This window comes from Mauremys reevesii, linkage group 2, assembly GCF_016161935.1.
Source record: "Mauremys reevesii isolate NIE-2019 linkage group 2, ASM1616193v1, whole genome shotgun sequence".
NCBI classification, from domain to species: Eukaryota; Metazoa; Chordata; order Testudines; family Geoemydidae; genus Mauremys; species Mauremys reevesii.
In genome coordinates, this window is record NC_052624.1 from 90,760,376 (window position 1) to 90,784,587 (window position 24,212).

General features: G+C 42.6%; 1 protein-coding gene across 5 annotated transcripts in view; it reads right to left on the reverse strand.

Moving 5' to 3' along the window:
• The window catches only part of ELMO1 (engulfment and cell motility 1), a 448,062-nt gene that overhangs the window by 404,282 nt on the left and 19,568 nt on the right, over positions 1-24,212 (reverse strand). The window contains exon 1 of one of the 5 annotated variants that reach the window (XM_039523399.1): positions 11,964-11,980. The exons of the other annotated variants lie outside the window; for them this stretch is intronic. The gene's annotated coding sequence lies outside the window, so the exon portion shown is untranslated. Of the gene's footprint in view, positions 1-11,963; positions 11,981-24,212 lie in introns of those variants that run through there. 5 annotated transcript variants of the gene reach the window in all.

Sequence of the window (24,212 nt, forward strand, 5' to 3'; positions counted from 1 at the left end):
GTTTGCTATTTGCAAAGGTACACTCACCAGAGCTCCCTTCCAGGGCGTCATTCTCTGCAATAGTTGCAGGGCTGGGAGCAGGGTAATTCCGTCAGGGTGATAAAAAGCTCCTGGCTGCTGGGGTCACGGAGTGCTGTGTGCTCTCTGCAGGTCTTCCTCTTCTTCTTCCTCTTCATCTTCCCGTCTGCATAATCCTCAGACATGGCAGAGATTACAACCCCACCTCGGAATCCACAGTCAGGGTGGGGTACTTGTGGCGCAGCCCCCTAAAATTGCATGCAGCTCAGCATAGAAGCGGCATGTTTTTCGACCTGCCCCGGACCTTCCGTTTGCTTCTTTGGTTTTCTGGTAGGCTTGTCTGAGCTCCTTAACTTTCACTCTGCACTGCACGGAGTCCCTGCTGTGGCCTTTAGCAGTCATAGCCTTAGAAATTCTTTCAAATACTTTTTCATTTCGTCTTTTGGAACGCAGTTCTGTTAGCACTGAATCATCTCCCATATAGCGATCAGATCCATTACCTCCCGAGCGGTCCATGCTGGGGCTCTTTTCGATTCTCAGGAGACTGCATTGTTAACTGTGCTGATGAGCTGTGCGTGGTCACCTGTGATGATGAGCTCCACGCTGTCGAAGCAGGAAATGAATTTCAAAAGTTCCCGGGCTTTTCCTGTCTACCTGGCCAGTGCATCCGAGTTGAGAATGCTGTCCAGAGCGGTCAGTGGTGCACTGTGGGATAGCTCCGGAGGCCAATACCCACACTAACCCTATTCCGATATGTTAATACTCTCTCGTCGGGCCGGCAGGAGTACAGAAACCGATTTAAAGAGCCATTAAAATCGATATAAGGTGCCTCCTAGTGTGGACGGTTGTGGCGTTAAATCGGTTTTACACTCGTAAAACCGATTTAAACGCCTAGTGTAGACCAGGCCTCACATAAAATCAAACTGGTCAGAAAGGCAAGGCATTTAAAATGCATGCTTGACATACTTTGTGCAAATTGGTATGTTTCAGCTGGATGTGGGTGAGAGTGAAGGGATTGGTTTATTATGGAACTATTTATAAAGGCATAATTCCACCATTCACATCCTCATATGGCAAATCTGCCCACTACTGTACTATCACCTACAAGGAAATGATATACCAGAAACCACCATTCTCCATATTCAAAAGGAACACTTACAGACATTGTCTGTCTACTCATCTAGCAATGTTAATGGCTCTGAATGCCTCACACTGTAGTGTCAACAGGCATAATTTCTTTTGGAACGCTTTCAAGTCATTCATACATAACATTTACTATTCCCAAGTAGCACAACTGTATTACTATTTATATCAGGCACTACACTCAGTTTATACCAAAGGGTCAAAGTCCCCACAATTCTGACCATATTAAAAGGTCAGGTTAGTCAACACAAGCTCCCTAAGGCCTTGTCTTCACAGTTAAGTGCGTTCTTACTGCAGGGTAGTTTTACCATGAAATCAACTATGGGAAAGTGGTATAATGCTGTCCTTGCCTAGCTACCTTGTGGTAAAATCTACAGGTCCCTTGTCTTCACTAGAAGAACTATCACACATTAGTTCATTCATTCATTCATTCATGCCCGTCACCCCAACCGGGGTATGGGCCGCCAACCACAGATCTCCAGAGTCTTCTATCCTGGGCCATTCGCTCTAGCTGGTTCCAGGTATAGCCCATTAGTTATCTCACCATAAAAACACCTTTATAGTAGTTAAGACAAAGTCTAAGAAGATTTAGGACCTCTAATTTTGGTTACAAATAAATAAATAATAATAATATACACCCAGCTGTCATATAGTGCTTCTCATGAGTAGATCTCAAAGTGCCTTACAAAGGAAGTGCGCATCATTTCCCAAGGCATAGAGCAGGGGAGCACCTTGCCCAAGGTCACCCAGCAAGCCAGCAGGAGAGCCAGGAACAGAACACAGGTCTCATAAGTACCAGTCCATTAGACCACAGAGCATCTTCACTTTGTGCTAGTAACAAAAATTGTGATTTTTAAGTTCAATTTCGCAATTAGATTTCTTTTTCGCGTCAGTTTCCCCATTCTCGTCTCTTAAAACCAGTGGAAGGATTCCATGTAAGACTTTACTCTTCTTTATCTTCCATTGCCTACACTGATAGTTCCCTGCGTACGACCCAGTTTTAGTTTGTCTTTTTGTCTGTTTTCAAATTAAATTAGCCATCCGCAAAATCATAGTGGAGAAGCTGAATTCTCCAAATCTTCCTGTGGCATCATCCCAACTCAAGCAGATGCTCAGGTGCTGTCTTGCTTTGGGGGTTGGAGAGGTAGTAACAGGACAACATACATACGGTAGAACCATGCGAATTCAGCTCTTTCTTAACTTCAAACCCCATAACACACATACTGGGTGTATAAAGGCCTAAACTATAGAGGAGCCTACTCTTAGGGTATGCCTCCCAGCCCAGCTTGACACACGTGGGCTAATGGGGCTTGTGCTAGCACTCTAAAAATAGCTGTATAGACAGCACTTTGAAGTTGCAGCATAAGCCCTGCTAGCCCAAATCTGTTGGCCCAGCCTGGGAGGCTCGTTGTCGTAGGCTGTATAGCCACGCCTCTAAAAGGCCCTGTATTTACTGCAGGGAAAAAAAGGTGTGTTCTTAACTCGAGTTAAACAACTTGAGTTAAAATCTTAGTGAAATCAGAGAAACAAGGTTGATGAGGTAATATCTTTTACTGGACAACCGAAGTTTCTCCAGTATCATGGGACCAACACAGCTACAATAACACTGCATACAATAGCGAAATCAAGACATTTGAGTTAGCAAATCAAAGTAAACCCTAGACTGCCCCAGTCCTTAACTCAACCTGATAACTCATGTGAAAACTATATACTGACTAGTCTTCACTAGGATTTTAACGCCAGTTAAGAACATACCCTTTTTTCCCATTATAGTGAAGCCAAGACAGCCAGCAATGTCCTTCCTCTTCCCAGCAAAGATTTAATCACAGAGAGATCTAAGTGAGGTCTCTTATTATTAAAATTTTATTACTGTAGTGTATTGTAAAAGAATATTGACTAAGCTTTTATAAGTATCACCATAGTTAAAACAAAACTCTGCTTGTCAAATAACCAAACAACATTCATTTTGTAATGCACCATCACTGCTCTTTTGTTAACCTGCTCATTCACAATAGATCTCCTAAACATTAGTATACTGACTTTAAACACCAAATGGTAATCACAGATACCTCATATATTCTTCATTCTTACATATCATATTTACCATTGCAAATATTGAAAAATATATGCAGCTCTAGACTGGCTTTTTAGTTGCAGCCACATCAAAGTATGCTCTGCTGTCTCTGAATCAAAGTTAGAGACATCTATTATTATCTATGTGCGAGTAAAACTTTCTTACACACTTGTATTGCCCCCCATTTAGCACACAGTATTAAGCGCCTCACAATATTTATCATCACAATATCCCTGTGCGCTAGGTGCACCTCTGCGGCACCTGGCATTGGCCACTGTCGGAAGACGGGATACTGAGCGAGAAGGACCTTTGGCCTGACTAGGCAGTATTTGCTATTAAATCACTAATAAACCAAGTACAATAGGTCATCATCAAACACCAGAAGGCTTCCCACGTGTATGAAAGGCTGGGAATGTCAGAAACAATATGCATGATCAGTATTTGAATGGACACTCTATATAAATTTCCTCAGCTTTAGAGGAAGCATACAGATATGAATCAGATCTTCCACTGTCTACAGCCAGGACCAATCACACAGAGGCCATACTGACTTCCCAACAGTCCCACCTTGATTGTTCGGGGCATAATTCTGGGTCAGAGAGAAGCTGGAAAGGTCGGATTTCCAAAATATATGCAAGTATATTTTGTAAAGAGCAGACACCCACTGACTATTGAACATAAGGGAAAGCAAACCTGGGGCTGAAAATGAAGTTGTAAATCAGATAAATATATGTAAATTCTCAGAAGATATGATTGGCATTCATGGGTGTTAATTTAAAAGGACAGAGCCTGATCTTAGTTACTGAAATTTAGTTTTGATACAGATTCTCTCGCCAGCTCTAATATTAGCTCAGTTTTAAGTATTTTACTATAATATTTTTGATCAAACTTTCCACATTCCTTCTTTTCCTCCTTCCATACCTATCCTTTCCCAGCTTCCAGAGAATCAGAGAAGATTAGGGTTGGAAGAGACCCCAGGAGGTCATCTAGTCCAACCCCTGCTCAAAGCAGGACCAACCCCAACTAAATCATCCCAGCCAGGGCTTTCTCAAGCTCGGCCTTAAAAACCTCTAAGAATGGAAATTCCACCACCTCCCTAGGTAACGCATTCCAGTGCTTCACCATCCTCTTAGTGAAATAGCTTTTTCCCCCCAATATCCAACCTAGACCTCCTCCACTGCAACTTGACACCATTGCTTCTTGTTTTGTCATCTGCCACCACTAAGAACAACCTAGCTCCATCCTCTTTGCAACTCCCCTTCAGATAGTTGAAGGCTGCTATCAAATCCCCCCTCACTCTTCTCTTCTGCAGACTAAATAAGCCCAGTTCTCTCAGCCTCTCCTCGTAAGTCATGTGCCTCAGCCCCCTAATCATTTTCGTTGCCCTCCGCTGGACTCTCTCCCATTCGTCCACATCCTTTCTGTAGTGGGGGGCTCAAAACTGGACACAATACTCCAGATGTGGCCTCACCAGTGCCAAATAGAGGGGATAATCACTTCCATCGATCTGCTGGCAATGCTCCTACTAATGCAGGCCAATATGCCATTAGTCTTCTTGGCAGCAAGGGCACACTATTAACTCGTATCCAGCTTATGGTCCATTGTAATCCCCAGGTCCTTTTCTGCAGAACTACTGCTTAGCCAGTCAGTCCGCAGCCAGTAGTAGTGCATGGGATTCTTCCGCCCTAAGTTCAGGACTCTGCACTTGTCCTGGTTGAACCTCATCAGATTTCTTTTAGCCCAATTCTCCAATTTGTCTAGGTCACTCTGGACCCTAGCCCTACCCTCCAGCATATCTACTTCTCCCCCCAGCTTAGTGTCATCCGTGAACTTGCTGAGGGTGCAATCCATCCGATCATTCTGATCATTAATGAAGATGTTGAACAAAACCGGCCCCAGGACAGACCTTTGGGGAACGCCGTTTTATACCGGCTTCCAACTAGACATTGAGCCGTTGATCACCACCCATTGAGCCCAATGATCTAGCCAGCTTTCTATCCACCTTATAGTTCCTTCATCCAACTCATGCTTTTTTAACTTGCTGGCAAGAATACTATGGGATACCCTTATCAAAAGCTTTGCTAAAGTCAAGATATATCACGCCCAATGCTTTCCCCATATCTACAGAGCCAGTTTCTTCCTTTTTCTATTTCCTTTGCTACCTCACCATCATTCCTTCCACCTCAGGTATCTCATTCCCTCTTCCTTTCCATCTCAAGCCAATTTCCATGCTTACTCCATCCACCCACTAACAGAATACAGGTCACAATGGAGCCATGTCTCTTCTTTTCTGCTCACAGATCATCACCCTTCCCCGTCAGTCTCCATGATCAGGAAAATTAGTTCTGTCACTCCTCTTTACCATTCACGTGGGCTGAATAGTTCCTGTCCCTGTGAGGCACAGAGATAGGGAAGCAGAGTAAGGAACTTCATTCACCACAAAGGCCAGAGTGAAATGAGAGATTTCTCCACTCCCATTCATGCAAGGGAGAGGTAGGGATGAACAAGGGAGCGTCTTTCACCAGGGCCCTAATCCCAGTCACCTGGTGCCTGATACTACTACTCTTTTGGAACAGAATCAGCATCAGCACATCTTACTGTGGTAGGCTGCCAATCCAGCGCTTATTTACATTACCTCCCCTCCCCCACAATAGGCTCCATACTAGCATTCTAAGATCTCTGTACCTGAGATTAAACAGCTCCAGTAAGAGGAGTTGGCGATAACCAGTCAGTCAAAGCAGAAGCCCTAGCACTATAAGTGTGTGTAGAATGCAGTGCCCCCGAATTCCCCTTGTAGCAACAGGCCTGTACTGAATTTATCCACACAGGACAGATGGTGGCCTTTAAGAGCTGAAAGACATATCGCCATCCCTATAATACATATATAAGTTAAGGTGGGCTATTATCAGCAGGAGAATAGCCCACTTTAACTGATTACTCTCCTTATAGTTAGCATGGCAACACCCATTTTTTCATGTCCTCTGTGTGTGTATATATATATAGAGAGAGAGAGAGAGAGAGAGAGAGAGAGAGAGAGAGAGAGAGAGAGAGAGAGAGAGAGATATCTTCTTACTGGATTTTCCACTGCATGCATCCGATGAAGTGGGTTTTAGCCCACGAAAGCTTATGCTCAGATAAATTTGTTAGTCTCTAAGATGCCATAAGAAATACTAGTGTACAAGTAAATACAAGTAAATCTGAAGAACTTTAACACGGGGCATTAAGGTGGCATGGTAGATCAGTACTGGTAGGACATTCCATGCTTAGGAGCAGCACAGAAAAAGACACAAAGCCAGGAGCCAGAGGAGACAAATTGGACCTCAAGGTTGGTATTGCTGGAAGAGCAGGAAGGAATGTAAATAAGCAATGTGCCATTTTTAGAGGTGGAACACACTGGTAAAAAGCGTCTAATGTAAGGGCAGGGAACTGAAACTTAAAACTAGGAATAAGAGGGTGGAGGCTGACGTCGGGGAGAAAAATAATCTTAAAAGCCATATTGTGGAGCAGTTCAAGGGCAGGCAATATAGGTATGCACGAAGCCAAAGTAATGAAAGAGAGTAACAAGTGGGCAAACTTTTAGTTGTTAAGAGTGAGAAGAGGAGTTGAATTTTTGATATGTAGTAAAAAAAAAAAAAAAAAAAAGAGGCAAGACTAGTTTCTAAAATTATTCAACCGCCCTCCCCAGCCAGAGTTTAACATGTTGCAGTTCTTTATACAGTTTATACGTATCTCAGCCATGTGCCACGTTGGCAATATTAAAACAATGCTGTTACAGATGGATTAAAAAAGGTGACCATTGTTTTCCAACATCCTCACCATATCTTAGACCTTGAATTAAATGTTTAAGATTAAATAAACAAACATTTGTTTGCTTATTTGGTCTGTTAAGACACTAGTTTTTCCTCTTAGTTGGTAGTACTCCAAATAAGAAAAGAAATTAAACAAACATACTACTGGCAACAAAGCAGTTTTTCACAACACAGTTTAGCATGCTGGCTTTTTAGCATGCACTTTCTTCTTGCTACATATGACAGAGGAGTTTATTAATCAAGAATGTTAGACCTATGTGAGAACATGATACAGTCTCAATATTTACTTCAGAGAAGTATTGGAGAGGTGCCAGACTATTAAAGAGGTCATCATTCTTATGAAACATTAAATTAAAAGTCCTGTCAGTCTATGTAAAAGCTTAAGTAAAGGCTCATGGCAATTTAGAAAACAGAAGTTAACCCCAGTATCATGGGCAGCACTTCTCCTTCCAATATAAGAGGTTCAAGTGTCCAAGGTTGTGTGTGTGCTATTATTGAGACCATAATAGCTACTAAGCAGTCATCTCACTATCCTCATTAATTTGCCAAGCCCTTTTGTGGCTCTTTAATATGAAAAGTGTTATTCAAATCTGTTCTAGCCATGAAATAATCCTATTTACCAGTAAGTATAAAACTCCAGTATGGTATATGAAAGCAATACGACAGAATTATCCCCCGGCAATATTTTAGGGAAGGAAAAAGCGACGCGGTCATCAGATGCTTTTAATACAAGCCACCCAAGTGGGATAAGTTTGAAAATTTTAAAGATGAATATTGAATTTTTATTTTTTTTGGTATTTTTTTCTTTTAAAGAGAGGGAAGTGCCTGGAAATGAAAATAAAAATGAAGTGGCCAATTTTCAATGTTATTGCCACGAATTGTGGAAGTTAATTTTCCTGGAAAGCCTGCAGCACAGAAAGTTGACAACACACACTACAGAAGCACAGTTTTCCCCAGACAGAGGGATCTGACAGCCGGTCCAGTTCAAAACAGTAATGCAGCAGAGGTTTCTTAAATCAGGCAACAGAAGCGTCCCTAGGCAATATACAGTAAAAGTCCATTCTCTGTGCTAGAGGGTTTTCAGTTTGTGACCTTGCACTCCCTCAACATTAGTAACTATTGCTAGTTCCACAAGCGAGAGCACACAAATTCCCATGATTTACAAAACCAATGGAGAGAGGTCAAATCCAGATTAAGTCAACTGGAGGAGTAATACCCTACACAAAGATTAGTTAATAAATGTATTGTCCTTTCTCCCTTCTCTCCATCAAGCGGTGGATACAATACACCCACTGGGCTGGCTCTGGAAAATGAAAGGGATACTAAGAGAAAAATAAAAAGGAGATGGCATCGTCTGGTGGACAGGAAAATGGAGTGGGACTCAGGAGACTTGGGTTTTCATGCTCACTCAGCCGCTGGCCTGCTGTGACACCTCCGCCTAGTCACTTCACCACTCTGCTTCCCTTCCAGCCCTTTATATGTCTTGTATATTCAGAGAGTGTGTAAGCTCTTTGGGACACTGACTGTCTTTCACTAGGTGTTTGTGCAGCCCCTAGCACAACAAGGCCTCAATCTTGCTTGGAGCCTCTAGGATGAACCATAATATAAACAAAAATATTCATTTAAATAATGAGAAATGTTAACAAGGTTTAATTAGTTAATAATCTTTAAATATACTAAACTGGAAGAGTAGAAGATCACAATCTCTGCTTTATGAGTCTTTTCTATCAACATCTACATAGAAAATTTTCAATACACAAATAGTTTAGAAATGTTTTTTAAAAGCATACTAGTTAAGTAGGGATTGTCACCCTACCCATACAATAGGCTTACTATTATATATATTATACACACACCCATACATCAAGATCATGTTTTTCACAGTTTCCCTTGCCAATTCTACTAATTATCCAATATTTAGGTTTAAACATATGTTGTCTCCCTTGCAGTGAATCCTTTCCTCCTACGTGGTGCTGCAGTGAAGTCACTGCGCTGACTTTAGGCCCTATCCTGCATGCTCTGAAGTCAGTGGATGTTTTGCCATTGAATTCAAGGGTACTGGGATCAGATCCTGACAACTCAGTGACTGCTGTAGTAGTGAGAAATATTTGTATTTAAATGAGAGCTGTCAAAAAACAGAAAGGGAGATTAAAGTTTTCAACAAAGTAAACTGCATTGGTATGAATGTTCTTTTGCCACGTCTTCCTTCTTTAAACCTGCTCTAATAATTTAGTATTCTGAAAGACTCAAAGTGACACACATTAAATCATTGGAACAGCTTCCACTAACCCAAGGTCCAGGTCTAACAAGACCTTAGGGACACTAAGGACACAGCCACCTTAGCAGACAGAGTAAACGGCAATATCTTGGATTCCCAGTGAGTTTTGTTCTCCCTGTCACCCCAACAAAGCGATTACAGACAAAACGCCTCTCTCTCCATAGTTCTGTCCATCTGAGCTTCTAATCTCAGGATTCTACTAAATTTAATTTCTCTATGTATGAGCAGTGCACAATAGAATGGCATACTGGGGAGAGCAAAGTTAAAATCGAAAGGAGAGACAAAGGGATATGAAAAAGAAAATTCAGGAGAATAAAAAACAATCATTCAAATCTTTCCATGCAGAGGAGCTGCGTACTGCTGGCAGTGGAAAGTCTACTTCAGTCAGCCCATGCCACGCTGACTACCTTCTAGTAAGAGCTCCAGGACAGATCACAAATATAGCTATGTTCCATTAGCTGGGAGTAGGAAAGGACAGACTTTAAATGGGAAAGACAGCAGCCTAAAATAACTGCATTAAATGAATGCTATCCCACAAACCCAGAAAAGGTATTTATGGAGACAGCCAGAATGAAAATGCATATGCCAAACTGAAGAGAGAATTAATGTGAACACTTGGGAAGAGGAGGGAACCCCACAAAAGGAGGAGACTGAACTACAGCACATGTTCTTTTCCTAAATGTTGAAGCAGCACAGACAGGTACTGCAATTATTCCTTGGTGAGGAAAATTCTAAAAACAAAAACACCCCCCCCCCCACCACCACCACCACCCAACTGAGGCTGGGGAAAGTGAAAAGCCTATCCTATCCCTGCCACCCACCCATTTCCCCTCTCTCCCCGGGAAAGTACCAGAGACCTCTCCTCACACTCTCTCCAGCAGCCAGAAGGCTCCAGAGAGAGAAACTCCCCACTGTACTGGGCAGAAAGCTCTAGTTTAGATTGTAAATACTTCAGAGAAGAGACTGCTGTCTTTCTGTGTGTGCAAAGAATGCCTAGCACATTATGGGCAGTGCTAGAATACAAAATAAAATAATAATAATGTGGGAGAAAGCTCAAAAAATCTCCTTTTCTTATCCAGCAGCTGAAGAGGATAACACTCCAAATTTATCAGACACCTGCTCGCCAGGGGCTGATATGAAAAATGGAACCTCAAAATACAGTCCAGGGGTATTACCTCAGAATAAATCCCCAAACTATCCCCCATTTTCAAAAGCCCGGGATAGCGAAGACAGAGAGAGAGAGCTGGATGTCTCATTAGTCTGTTGCCGTAAGAGGTAGGTGGCTCCCTCAATAAGGTCAGTTTTCATATCTCCCTCTGGCTAGTAGCATCTGGTAAATGTTTCAAGCCCTGAGCACATGGATGTCTATGGTGTCAGTTCTTACAGACAAGAATAAAACATTGCCATCATATCTTTAATATCTGATTTTCGTTAACAATAGCTCTTAGGGAAGTCTCACTTGAATCATGGCCCAATTTTTTTTTTCTGCGGGGAGGGAGGGTAAGAGAGGCTTTAAAAAAAAAATCAAATATTGCCAGTAAGCTTTGTTTTATTTATATTTTGAAATACCAGTGAAAAACACTAATTAAAGCTGCTTTATTAAATGAATATGACAGATTCCAGCTTCCACCTTTACTTCTAAAATCTCTTTGGTGAAGCTTCCCCCCAGCAAAGGGTTATTTGAATCTTTCTAATGTTTCTACAAGCCTCATTTTAGAACCCCCACCGGACGCACAGCGAGGTCCTTCCACGACTTTGTTAAAATCTCCCACATTAAAAGCGTCACTGATATTATTCCAGATTACTCCAGGACTTTCTTCTTTTATCATGTACCCACATTATATTCAGTTGTGCCAGACTGAACACAAGTGGGTACAGATTAAGTATTTAAATTCACCATTCCAGTATGAGTACCAAAGAAATACCTATGGATCAGTTCAATATGTTTTTAACAGTTTTGGTTTTGGAGCTTTTAACAAGCAAATGCCAAAAAACATTTTTTTATAAAGCTGAGCAGGAGAAAATTATGGGCCCAATTTCTCATTTACACCACGGCCCCTTTATACCACTCTGGCAGTGCAGAGGCATGTGGAAGGATATGGCAAACGCTTTTAGCATAAACTCCTCCCCAGCTGCCAGCCCTTCCACTTCATTTTTCTTTGGAGGCTACTGGGAATCTCCCTCTCTCATACTCTTGCAGGAGCATGAGCGTGTTTGTGTGTGTGTCCGTCAAAAAATATAGGGAGGATTCAAATTCAAAGTGTTTATCGCTCTCCTTTCCTCTCCCCAGTTTAGCACATTGCTAACTGGTGCTCTTTTTAAAGCTCTGGCAGACTAGCACTTTAAACGTCAAGGAACAGGAAAATATATACCTGTGGTACTCTTTTTTACTTGATATCAACTATATTTCACGGTTTTGTTGCCAAAAATTTTCCATTCAGTGTGAGTAAAACAGCATTTTTGGTTAATATTCATATAATAGATACTTTAGATAAATATCTAAAATCTAAATAACTTTACAGCTGTGGCTGTTCTCATGGTAGTGTGTTTTCATCATAGTTAATTTCATTCTGTCTTTGTGATCTTTCTTTTCATGATTACAGATGTGTTATATTAAAAGAGAACAATAAGTCAAACTGACCAGCTGGCAGACATTGTAGTGGTGAATTTGATGCAACACTTGGCTCTCGGAATAGCACAGGCGCAGTTATATGTAAGAGGATTCCAGGAGCTTGTGTGTTTTATATTACACTGTTTCAGTTCCTACCATCTGATCTAATGCGCAACACTGAAATGGACTCAGGCCAGAAGGAACTTTCCTGTAAGCTAGCAAACACTGAAAGAGGAGACAGAGAACCAGCAGTGGAAGTTTCCTCTAGATCAGTGGTTCTAAAACTTTTGTATTGGTTAACCCCAGGGTCGGCTCTAGGTTTTTTTGCCGCCCCAAGCAAAAAAAATTTTGCCTGTCCCCCAGCCCTGGGCTCTCACCCCCACCCCCCACACACAGCACTGGTGCCCTCCCCAACCTGTACCCTCAGCCGCCCCAGCCCTGGGCTCTCTCTTCCCCCTCATCCGCACCCCATGCCGCCCCAGCCCTAGGCTCCCCCCCACCAGTGCTGACTCCGCCTGCCCCCCCCCCGCCTCCAGCCATCCAGCGCTGGCAGGGTTGGGGTAAGCTGTGAGGCTCCCAGGCCGCGCCTCAGCCCAGGGTCCCTCCAGCCAGGACTCCCGCCTTCAGGACTGGCCGGGACCCAGGAGGGCAGAGCCGGGGAACCGCCCCGGCAGGAGGCTGAGGAGCCGGGGCAGGGTAGCCCCAGAGGAAGCGGAGCCCTGGAGGTGGCTCTGTATGCCCCGTGGGGCGGCCCCCAGCCCGAATGTCCTCCACTCGGAGCCTGCCCGGCCCAGCCACAAGGTGCAGGCGCTGCTCCCCCGCAGCCCCAGGGCGCGACGCATTGCTGCTGCCAGGGCCGGCTCTAGGCTTTTGTCGCCCAAAGCAAAAAAAAAAGATGGACAGAATGCCGCCCTTGAAAATGTGCCACCCCAAGCACGGGCTAGGTTTGCTGGTGCCTAGAGCCGGCCTTGGTTAACCCTTTCACACAGCAAGCCCACTCATAAATTAAAAACACATTTTTTATATTTAACACCATTATAAATGCTGGATGCAAAGCGGGGCTTGGGCTGGAGGCTGACAGCTCACGACCCCCCATGTAATAACCTCACAACCCCCTAAGGGGTCACAACCCCCAGTTTGAGAACCCCTGCTCTAGCTGACACAGTTCTTATGACTAATTTTCTTATACTTCTCTAACTTCCCTTGCCTTCTATCTCACTTCTCTGACTCCCTTTTTCTGCATATACATTCACACTGTAGACAGGTGGCTTCCTCCTTGGTGCCCCCTCAGGGCTGCCCCACAAGTGACCCCTCGCTGGGCTAACCCAAAGGACTCCACTTCAGGCTCTTATTTAAAAACTGGCCCCCAGGAGAGGTCTTGTATTACAACAACATACTCCAAATAGCCCATTACAAAAGTCCCAAAACAGTCTATATCTACCCAGGGCATGTAGCGCTTTTTCTCACCATACCCCAGTGTCTTCCATCACAGCGAGGCTACTTGTTTGTCCTCTGCCAGGATAGCCATCCCAGCCCTTCCTTGTGGAGGGCAACCTCACACTTCCCAGTGGGAACCCCCACAAGTCTCTTTGCTGGGACCGTCCTTGCCAGGGGAGCATCCTTCACTGCCTCTGGCCCTCTCACTGTTTTGGGGGATCTAGCTCTCCAGCCCTCCGCTGCTACCACTTCCTTCAGCAGCCCTTGGCTCCAGCTGAGAGCCAGCTGCCATCTACCTTTGCTGCTGCTCCTCCTGCTTTCAGATGTCCCCAGCACAGTCCTTTCTCTCTAGCTTGGGGACACCATCCAGTACACCCCTCTTTCTATTTCCCTGCCTTCAGCTTTCTCCCAGGAACGACCTTCTGTCTCTGACAGCTCCCGTCTTCTACCTCTCTTGTCTACCTTGTCTAACTCCTACCTGACTCAGTCTGCTGTGACTCCTGACAGACCTTTTATTGCCTCATCCTCTTAATTGGCCCAGCTAGACAGCGGAGCTGAGCCCAGTTTCATTTAATAGGCCAGCTACCTTTTTACACAATCCTTAGAAGCTAAGCTTCTCACACTTCTTGTTTCCCTCAATATAACTGCTGAGGCTGGCATATCAAAACATTAAAGTTCATTTTGACCACAACTACTATTCTCAATGCAACATACACAATCCATCTTCTATACAGCAGAAATCCCTTCTGGGAAATCTCAAACCCACTCAAACAGTGTGGGTTTGAATTTCCCAAAGAAACCCAAGTTTTACCTGGTGCTCTCCCTACAATTTAGTGAGCCAATCAGCCAGCCTACCAAGTGTTTTCGGTGAACTGAAACAGAAAAAAGACTAAGCTTCAGAGTGACTAAGTATTTAAAAGTGTCCCCCAAGGTCATGTCTAAAGAGGACCTTAAACAAAACCTAAGAACAGCTCGTTAAAATATTACCTGTTATCATAAGACCACATTCACTCAAAGGCCAGAAAAACATTTCCATTTGAAAAAGTTAGCATTTGCTACTCTTACAATCACATCAAAAGGCTGAATAAAAATGTGTATAAAATAAGAAGCTTTAACACCTTAGCTCCCTTCCCTTGCCCTTTCCTTTCTCTGTGCACACACACAATTTATTATATAACTGGAGGTGTCTGTGCTTTAGGTTTCCTTCAGTAGTTTTCCTTCAGTCTAGTTTACTAGGATTGTTCATCCTTTTATATTTCAGTTCATATTCTGTTTAAAACACTCTGATATTTTCTCTCATTTAACCTAGTTTCACCTTCACTGTTCTCTCCCTATTCCCTCAAAAAAAAAATCTGTAGCCAAGGTATGTTAACACCTGTTGTACATGCCACCCACCTGCCTCAAGGAGTGGAGGGACTCGATGGGGGCAGCAGTGAAAGAGGACAGTCCCAGGAGCAAGGGAGGGAGACACTTGAAGGACACTAAGTAACTCCTCTTCTCGGGAGTCTCTGGTACCCACTGGCCAGTTGCAGGAGAAGGGTGCTGACTGGCCAACATTCCCCAGGATTTAACCTGGAGCAGGAACCACGTGGAATGTCTTTCAAATCCATTCCAGCAGCCCCACACTGAACTAGGAATGGGAATCTGGCCTGACAGATGCTATGAGTCTAGCGAATCACTGGTTTGGGGGTCAGGAAGGAATTTTTTCTCCCATGGGCCAACTGGCAGAGGACCAGGGAGTTTTTCCACCATCCTTGTGCCACCTTCGAGCTACAGTAGGTTAAATAGGAACGCAGTACTGAGGTACTTGGGTTGAGTTGTTAATTTTTTGCAGCTTGTGGCCAGTTTCAAGTGAGGTTAAAAGGATAAAATGAACGGTTTCCAGAGGTAAAAGACCTGGGATTTTGGTGATGGGCCTTAGGCTCATGGGAGAGGATAAAACCTTGGGTCCCCACCCTTCTGCACCATCTGCCCCTCTCATAACAGGGGAAGATGCTGGGACTCAGAGACAGTGGAGTCCTGGTGGGTTAGTTTGAGGAGAGCCTACCCTGAGTTACAGGTTATATGGTAAGGAGCCCTGTAACCATCGCCAATGGAACCAATTAAATTCAGGTACAAAAACATGAATGGAGACAAGTGGCTTTGCTCCTCTGCTTAGCAGTTAAGTTCAAATACACTTTTGGAGGGTATTTTAATTTCTGTGATTTTCACTGTTTTTAAAAAAAAGGAGGTTTTACCAAACTAGAAGAAGTTAATATTGTTTTTGGAAGTGGATGACCGAGTTGGGATGATAAAAGAAAGAACTACTTAAAATATAACTTTATTTATCATGGTTCAATAATTTTTCATGAATTTTAATGATTTAGTGAGGTATAAAGGCTTTAACAGATGTTTGATAAAGATGATTAGACAGCTATTACTAAGTTTCTAAGTTTTCTTATTGGCCTCTGTGCTAGAAAATCTGCAGATTGCATTCAGGAATTTCCATTAACTCTCTGTACACCGGCAACATTTATACAAGGCTTTAGAAATAACATGAAATATAACAGTAAACAACATATTATGCATCTGTTCTTCTTTGTCCTTTTCTTAGGCCTTATCTAAGTGATAAATTTACACCAGTTATACTGGTCTAACCCTCTGCATAGACAGACTTATAAAAGTGGCTTTTTTCAGTTTATCTGAAACCCCTCAACAAGCAACATACACTAAACTGGAAACAAAACAAAACAAAAAAAAAAGACACTCATACCAGAACAAGAGTGTCTATGTGGGGGGTTTCCCATCTAGATAGGCCCTAAAGGATGGAGGGTCAAATTGCATCCTCTCTCATACCCCTTTTCTAAACTAGGGGAAAAGTTAAAAGAGTAAATGGGATTTTAAAAAGCACACACTTATTTCACTTTATTCACAAACAACCCCTCTTCTACTCACAATCTTGAAACTAGATATTTTCTTTTAAAATAATAAATGATCAATCCATAAAATAGAAAAGCTTGCTTCTTCAGATGTTTTTCAAAGGTATGAAAAAAAACATTTTTTAAAAGCAGCGACACAATCCAGGGAATTATGCTCCAATAACTGCATGCCACAGGCATGCTGGCAAGTATGAGGCCAACAGCAGAGTGCTTGCAGTGTTTGCGAGCAGTCAGACTTTGGTTCCAGGCCTCAAAACACACCTGAGACACACAATTATTGCCATATAATGCATGCTCCTGTGGGAGTTTACTACTACTATGGCATAGTAGTCCAGTGGATTATTTAAATAAATAGGTGGTAATCCAACACTACCTTGTAGTAACCCACACATTTTATTAGATACCTAGAATGTTTGGTGAGAAGATAAGTTACTTTTTTTTATTTTCTCAAATGCTTGGATTAAAACCATCAGTCCTGAAGTCTTCAGAACCTCACGCTAAAGAACCTGGTCTACAGATGTACTGAGCACCTACAACTCCCACTGATTTCAACTCCTACAGAGTTGCAGATGCTCAGTGTCAAGCCCAAATTGAACTGTCACCCCTTGCATTACAACTATAAAAAGAAAAACAAGAATAGACCCACTAATTTTAGCCAAATTACAATTGAGACATGTTCAGTCTCCTACATACCAAAGAGTATTTATGATCAGTAACTGTAAAATGGCACCTTCACACTCAGCAGATTTGATCCTTGTATATATTTCAAGACATATAGTTTTCTCCACTATGTATTCTTGCTGCAAAGAGCAAACAGTGTGTACTGCAATGAACATAGTCATATATATATATATATATATATATATATAGGCTTGTGCAACATCAACAGAATTACTAATGAAAACTCTATTCCTGACAAGACTCAAGTGTATGCTTACCTTGAATCCAATGGGCAAAATCCTCATCCCTCACTCCAGCCACTTCACACTGGGCAAAAAGGTCCAGAATGATGTAAAAGGGGCTCTAAACGCTCAGAGGCTGACTATGGAAGATTCCCCCAATCCAGGCACCATAAAGGACAGCTGTAATGCTGACTTCCAAGGACTGTCTCACAAACCCTGGGTTAGGAGGCAGGAAGGGAATATCAGGGATGGAGTTACATTGACAGTACCCTCCATTGTGGAGATTCTGGAAAGTGCTGTAGCTGACAGGTTAGCCTACCTTAACTTACCCATGCTCCTGGCACTAAGTTACAACAGAGGCCTCTCCACCTTCCAAAACAGCCTAAGATTGGGAGGGTGAAAGGTGTCTGAAAGCAGCCTTAGCGCCCGCGGCTACAAGTTCTCTGCTGCATCCAATGGGACAACCCATATATGTGAAGAATCTTTACCTTGAGGAATATAGCTGTATATGACATCCAACAAACAGCTCCATTAGGACAGTTATTAGAGAGGCTATTTGAGCCAGAGGGGCTCTATCTTGACTTGCAGGTACTGGACTGAGATTGCACGGCTGGCTGTTAGGGAAAACATCTTTTTACTTGTCCACAGAACAAATACAGTGTGAAAGTCCTTGAGTAAAAACATAGAACCCCATGATTTCATTCTTCCGGGCATGCTCTGCATCTATACTAAATGTACTAATTCTACTCTCTCCCCTTTCACTCTTCTTTCTGGTTTCCCTCCTCCCTCAACCCCCTTCACCTCTGTCATGGTTTTAAATAGCATTTACAGTTTTTCAAATCCTCCTGTTATCCTGCCAATTTGTCCTTGGCTGCCTGTTGGCTGCACCCCCGCCCCCAATCCACCCTTAACTAATCAGCCCTTTCAAAAGCAGCATTTAAATGATCCCCTTTGTTGTCTGAGGAGGTAGGAAGGCCAGGAGGACAGTTTTATAAAGAGGATAGACAAAAAAAACTTGGCATCCGCCCTTTTGAAATGAAGACAAATCCCTCTACAAAAGGGCAGGTAACAGACTGAGTGGCAATCAGCCAGCAATGAGCACCTGCTCCTCCTACATACCTGTAAGTGACTGCAGAGAAGAAGAGGGGGGGAATATTATGTTGTGAAACTTACAGATCTCAAATAATCCTCCAGCAACTCTACCCTATTCCTGCAGAAACAAATGCTGGGGGCAAATGCTTGTGAGCTCTTGTGGTAATTCATCCCAACGTAATCTTGCTCTCCTTTTGACAGCAGTACAACAAATGCCATTGTCAGTTGCAAAAAGATAATGAGTATTTTTGTCAAGTAAAAATGACTGCATAATAGAATATGTCTTTCTGCAAACATTTCAGCAACCAAGCTTATTGTGTACAATGATAATAATAAGGAAACTGCCTTTCCGAAAATGAACACATAGTTACGCTAAAAGCAAAGAATCAAAGACACTCATCTCCCGTTAATGAAGAAAATTATTCCATTTTAGTGGCATGTTAATGATGTTCAAGCAGATAGTTTGTTTCTTTATGGTATCAGTATTGTTCTGCACATAGTAAAAGTTCTGTCCCTTTGAAATCATCACGTACGTCTCCTCAACTTTCATTGATTGCTTGTATTTTTCCATGAGACTACAGTACTTCTGTTCTCTGCAGTTATTAAAGAACCCATGACACTTTCCACAAGATTTGGGGGTTTACTCTCACGTCTTGCATCAAATTTTCCCAGCCAACACTATTAAGCACAATACAATCAACTAGCATTACTTCTCTGCCTAAACAGGAGATTGTATTCTGCTTAGTGACCACTATAGGTGTGACACCAATTTAAAAAAAAAACATTTACTGCGCAATGTATCTGAGAATCCTGTTACTTCCTACTGACGTAACTCCATTGCACTGAATGGAGAATTTGGTCCTAAGAGTAAGAAAAGACTATGATGTCCCAGATCCCACTGTATTGTATCTCAGGATTAACATTAGTTTTGTTTAACAGTGATCACACTGTGTTAGTCTGTATCGAACAGACTAACAAATTTATTTTAGAATGAGAATGGAACACACAGACAGGAGATATTTATACATACAGAGGTGGAAGTAGAAGTGATAATTAAGATGGCCCATAGAAGGTGAGTGTTAATTGTATCTAATTACCTTCAAGTCTGTCACTGAGTGGTTAGAGTGATGTCAGATTTGTGTCCATTTATTCTTTTACGTAGAGACTGTCCGGATTGGCCAATGTACATGGCAGAGGCCCCTTGCAACAAAGCCCGATGCCAGCTCTGTCCACATATCCATTCAAGTGACACCATCATAGGACCTAATCACATCAGACACGCCATCAGGGGCTCGTACACCTGCACATCTACCAACGTGATATATGCCATCATCTGCCAGCAATGCCCCTCTGCCATGTACATTGGCCAAACCGGACAGTCTCTACGCAAAAGAATAAATGGACACAAATCTGACATCAGGAATCATAACATTCAAAAACCAGTGGGAGAACATTTCAACCTCTCTAACCACTCAGTGACAGACTTGAAGGTGGCAATTTTGCAACAAAAAAACTTCAAAAACAGACTCCAAAGAGAAACTGCTGAACTCGACTTAATATGCAAATTAGATACAATTAACACTGGCCTAAACAGAGACTGGGAATGTTTGGGTCATTACACTAATTGAATCTATTTCCCTATGTTAAGTTCTCCTCACACCTTCTATGGGCCATCTTAATTATCACTTCAAAAAGTTTTTTTTCCTCCTGCTGATGATAGCTCATCTCAATTGATTAGACTTTTCCTGTTGTTATGCATACTTCCACCTTTTCATGTTCTCTGTATGTATAAATATCTCCTGTCTGTGTGTTCCATTCTATGCATCCGAAGAAGTGAGCTGTAGCTCACGAAAGCTCATGCTAAAATAAATGTGTTAGTCTTTAAGGGGCCACAAGTACTCCTGTTCTTTTTAGTGATCACACTGTGATGCTGGCAGACCATGTGCCAGCTCATGCCAAAGCCCCTAGGCCTCACTGAACACTGACAAATGTGTAGCTGAAAGCCAGACTGGCTCACCTGTGTGTTAGCATTGTTAAAATAGACATTAGGTTGAGAAGAATGAATGAGTTTAGTGTTTAGACTTGATGAAATGCTTGTAGGTTGCTGCATGTATTGATCTCACTTACAACATCTGTAGCCAGGGCCGGTGCTTCCATTAGGCGACCCAAAGCGATTGCCTAGGCTGCCAGGATTCGGGGGGCAGCATTTTGTGCGCTCCCCACGGGGCGCATGGGAGCTTCCGGTTCCGCTCACGTTGCACCGCCAGAGAAGGACCTTCTGCCGACGTACTGCGGAAAACAGCAGCAGGCAATTGAGCAGCTCAATGACTGCCGCTGTTGCCTGCGGCATTTCGGCGGAGGGTCTTTCTTCGGCGGCACAACGGGAGTGGAACCGGAAGCTCTCAAGCGCCCTGTGGGGAGCGCACAAAATGCCACCCCCTGAATTCTGCCTAGGACACCAGAAACTCAGGCGCCTCTCCTGTCTATAGCCCACAGTATAGAGTTATATTGAGTGTTTGCATTGTAAACCTCGGTAATTTTAGTATAAGGGGGTAACCGTGTTAGTCTGGATCTGTAAAAGCAGCAAAGAGTCCTGTGGCACCTTATAGACTAACAGACGTTTTGGAGCATAAGCTTTTGTGGGTGAATACCCACTTCGTAATTTCGGTAATTTTGTAACTCAAACAGGAAAGAAGTGTTAATTAATGTAAAGTGCTCACCCTGCACACAAGACAGCCCACTGAAACCAAATGAGCCATTGTGAAACATCAAAGGACAGAGATTTTGTTGACTTCCCATTCACTGGAAGAGGAGACAAGCGCAGATACTTGTTCCATTCGTTTGAACTCTGGGGGAAGGGAATGAAAATGCCTGAGAAGGAACTGTATCACTATGCTACTTAGTATTTGGAGGAGGCAGTATTTCTAAGCATATGCAAGGGATCCTCAAGCCGCTTGGTTTGGGGTAGCCCTAAAGGACATATAGAGCATACATATGTAGCAACTACTATCACTTTTTGAAAACTAAGACTGTAACTCATTTGTGTGTTGTATGTTTACCTGCTTTAACCTTGTAAATACCACATTCTTTTTCTTTGTTAGTAATTTTTTAATTAGTATAATAGGATTGGCTACAAATGTTGTCTTTGTTGAGAGATCTAAGTTACAGCTGACCTGGGCTAAGTCACTGGGACTAATATTCATATTATTGTAATTTTTCGTGTAAGGGACTATCTATCACAAAGGCAGACTTGCCTAGACCACAGTATCGAAGGGGAATGTCTGTGACTCCATGTTAAGGCTGCTGTGGTGTTTGAGGAGTTAACACTTGATATTTGGTTGATGAAATAAGAATAGGACATACAACCAGTTTGGTGTTTGTGCCCTGTTTCTTACCAGTCTGTCTTGAAGTTGGCACTCATGATCATGAGCCACTCTTGACAGTATAACACACAGTATTTAGTGTGTGAAATATTTTGGAATCCTTTGGGGCAAAAAGCACCATATAAAAATATTACAGACTTCCATTGTAGAATATCAATCTAAACACACATGCAACTCATGTCATGAAACAAAATGAACTATAAACACAACAGGAAAAAGATCAGAGAGGAATACTGTCTCATTTTAAAAAAATGACACCACCATGTTAAGCTCAGGGTACAGCTGTTTGTCCTCAAATATTAAGTTTTGTGACTACAAAAAGTATGGAGAACCTGAAGAACTAATGTTCATCGATTATATCGTGTTGCCATTTCACATGCAACTAAATACAAGCTTTGGTTCTAAAATGAAATGCTGTAGTCCAAGATACAGCAGAGTTAGATACAAAGTTATTAGTTTGTATAATGCATTGTCAACTTATTCTTTTAAGCACCTTTCCTGTCAGTGTGACAGACCTGTTTTGATGCCTGCCCTTGGAAGTTAATGGAATCTGAGTGTTTCCAAAGGGTGCTGGGGCTAAATATCATTCCTCTGACAGGCCATTCCATCAATGGGTCAGTGAAAACTTTATAATGACCTTTTGCTTTCAGCTATTGACGAAATGTCTCTGAGCTGTCCTCCTCTTACCTGCTTTCACCGTTGTGCATCACTGTAGCTTATATAATCTGCGATAACTAAAAGAGAAGGAAAGATTGCTAGATGCTGGTGTCAGACATGTGCTGAACATAATAGATTGTGTCAAAATGATTTTTGAAATCTTACACTGTAGTGGTACTGGAGGCCTCCACCATGGTTTTCCCCAACTCACAATCAGGGGATTTGTTTATTCTGAGTACTGAACCACCTGGTTGAGCTAAGCTGTCTTCATTCAGGAGTAGATGAGAGTCCATTCCATTGTGCGGAAATTTCATATTATTTTGTACATAAAGTCAAGCAGTTTCAGACTGAGCCATCTGCTTTTGTGGATATAGGTCAGAATCTGCTTGAGATTGGGCCAATTTTGCTCATGAAGTATTAGGGAAACTTCAAGCTACAACATGTACTTTGGACCGATGTCCCTTCTGGCTGGTGAAGACCAGCGGAGAAGATCTGGATCCACTGCTGGTGCATTAGGGAGGACAGATTGCCTTAGGCAGCTTCTCTTAAGAAAGCTGTTGTACAATTGCTTGCAAAAATATCACTCAATGTTTTCAGTCTGGCCAACTAACTGCTAATATTTAATCTTCCATTTCTGGTTTAAGATTATTTAGAAGGATGTGGTGAGTCTAAGTTTCTGGCTACCTCAGGTCATTTTGACTTTAAAAAAGTATAGAACAGACCCAGGCACTGGTAGATCTTCTCCAGACAAGAAGATCAAGATCAAGTGTCCATGCTGACAATACTGTTAAATCTATCAGTTGCTTTCACTCCCATGGTTCATGAGGTGTTGACTCACTGGTTACCCTGAACTCGAAAGACAGACCTTCAGTGGCTTTGTTCTTATCTCTCTGATAGTCCCAGGCTACACACTGGGACCTATCAGAGAAGCTTTTTTAGTTCCAAGATCTCTCTCATGTGGGGTTGCAGAGCATTCTCTAAATGTTGTCTCCCCTCTTGTCCAGCGTGTATGTGGAGCTGTTGAGCTGCTCAGTTAGGAGACATGGGCTACAGTGTTTTCAGTGTGCTAATAACACAGCTCTATTTTTCTCTCATCAGATTTGGTCAGTGCTGTTTAATGCCTTTACCCAGTGCTTGACAGATATTCATACATAAAATCAGGATTAGCGGTTCACTCCAAATAAAACTAGTGGAAGCAATCAGAACTGTGGCAGATAGGGGGAAGCAACTGGAAGATGCTTTAATTGAGGATTTGTGCCTACCATTCGTTACTAAAATTCTCAATCTGGGAAATTGTTGGATTCCTCTCCTTTCTTCCCAGCCCACTACTGTTGAAGCATTACACAGTAGCAATGAGGAGGATGACTCTTTCCCCCCGCCTCTGTCTCTATCCATCCCAGAGACTGCAACGGTCTTTCAGATGTTGACCTTTCTACTAATAATCCATGTCTTTGTCACAAAGATGACACTGCTGCAATGCAGGTTACACTTTAAATTAACCCAGAACTTAAACCTGGAGCATAATGCATTAGCCCACTCAGTGAGCACAGAGTATATCACTGCAAGCACATGAAGCCAGTACTCTGGGGTCTGCACTGGCTATCACCCAGTTTCCAGGGGAAGTTAAAGGTGCTGGTTTTGATCTATGAAGCACTAGAGAGCTTGAGACCTGCCTGTCTCATAAACTGACTCTTTCTTTATGCTATCTTGCCATGGCTGGGGCCCCTTTGATATAAAACAGAGGCAGCTACCAAAAAAGCGTTCTCCCTAAGAGGCCCTCGAGTTTGATTTCGCCCTCTTTCACAGACCATAGCTGGCAATAGCCCAAATATGGTGACTTTCTGGGCATTTCTGTAAAGCCCATCTCTTACGCTAAGCTTTGGAGGATGG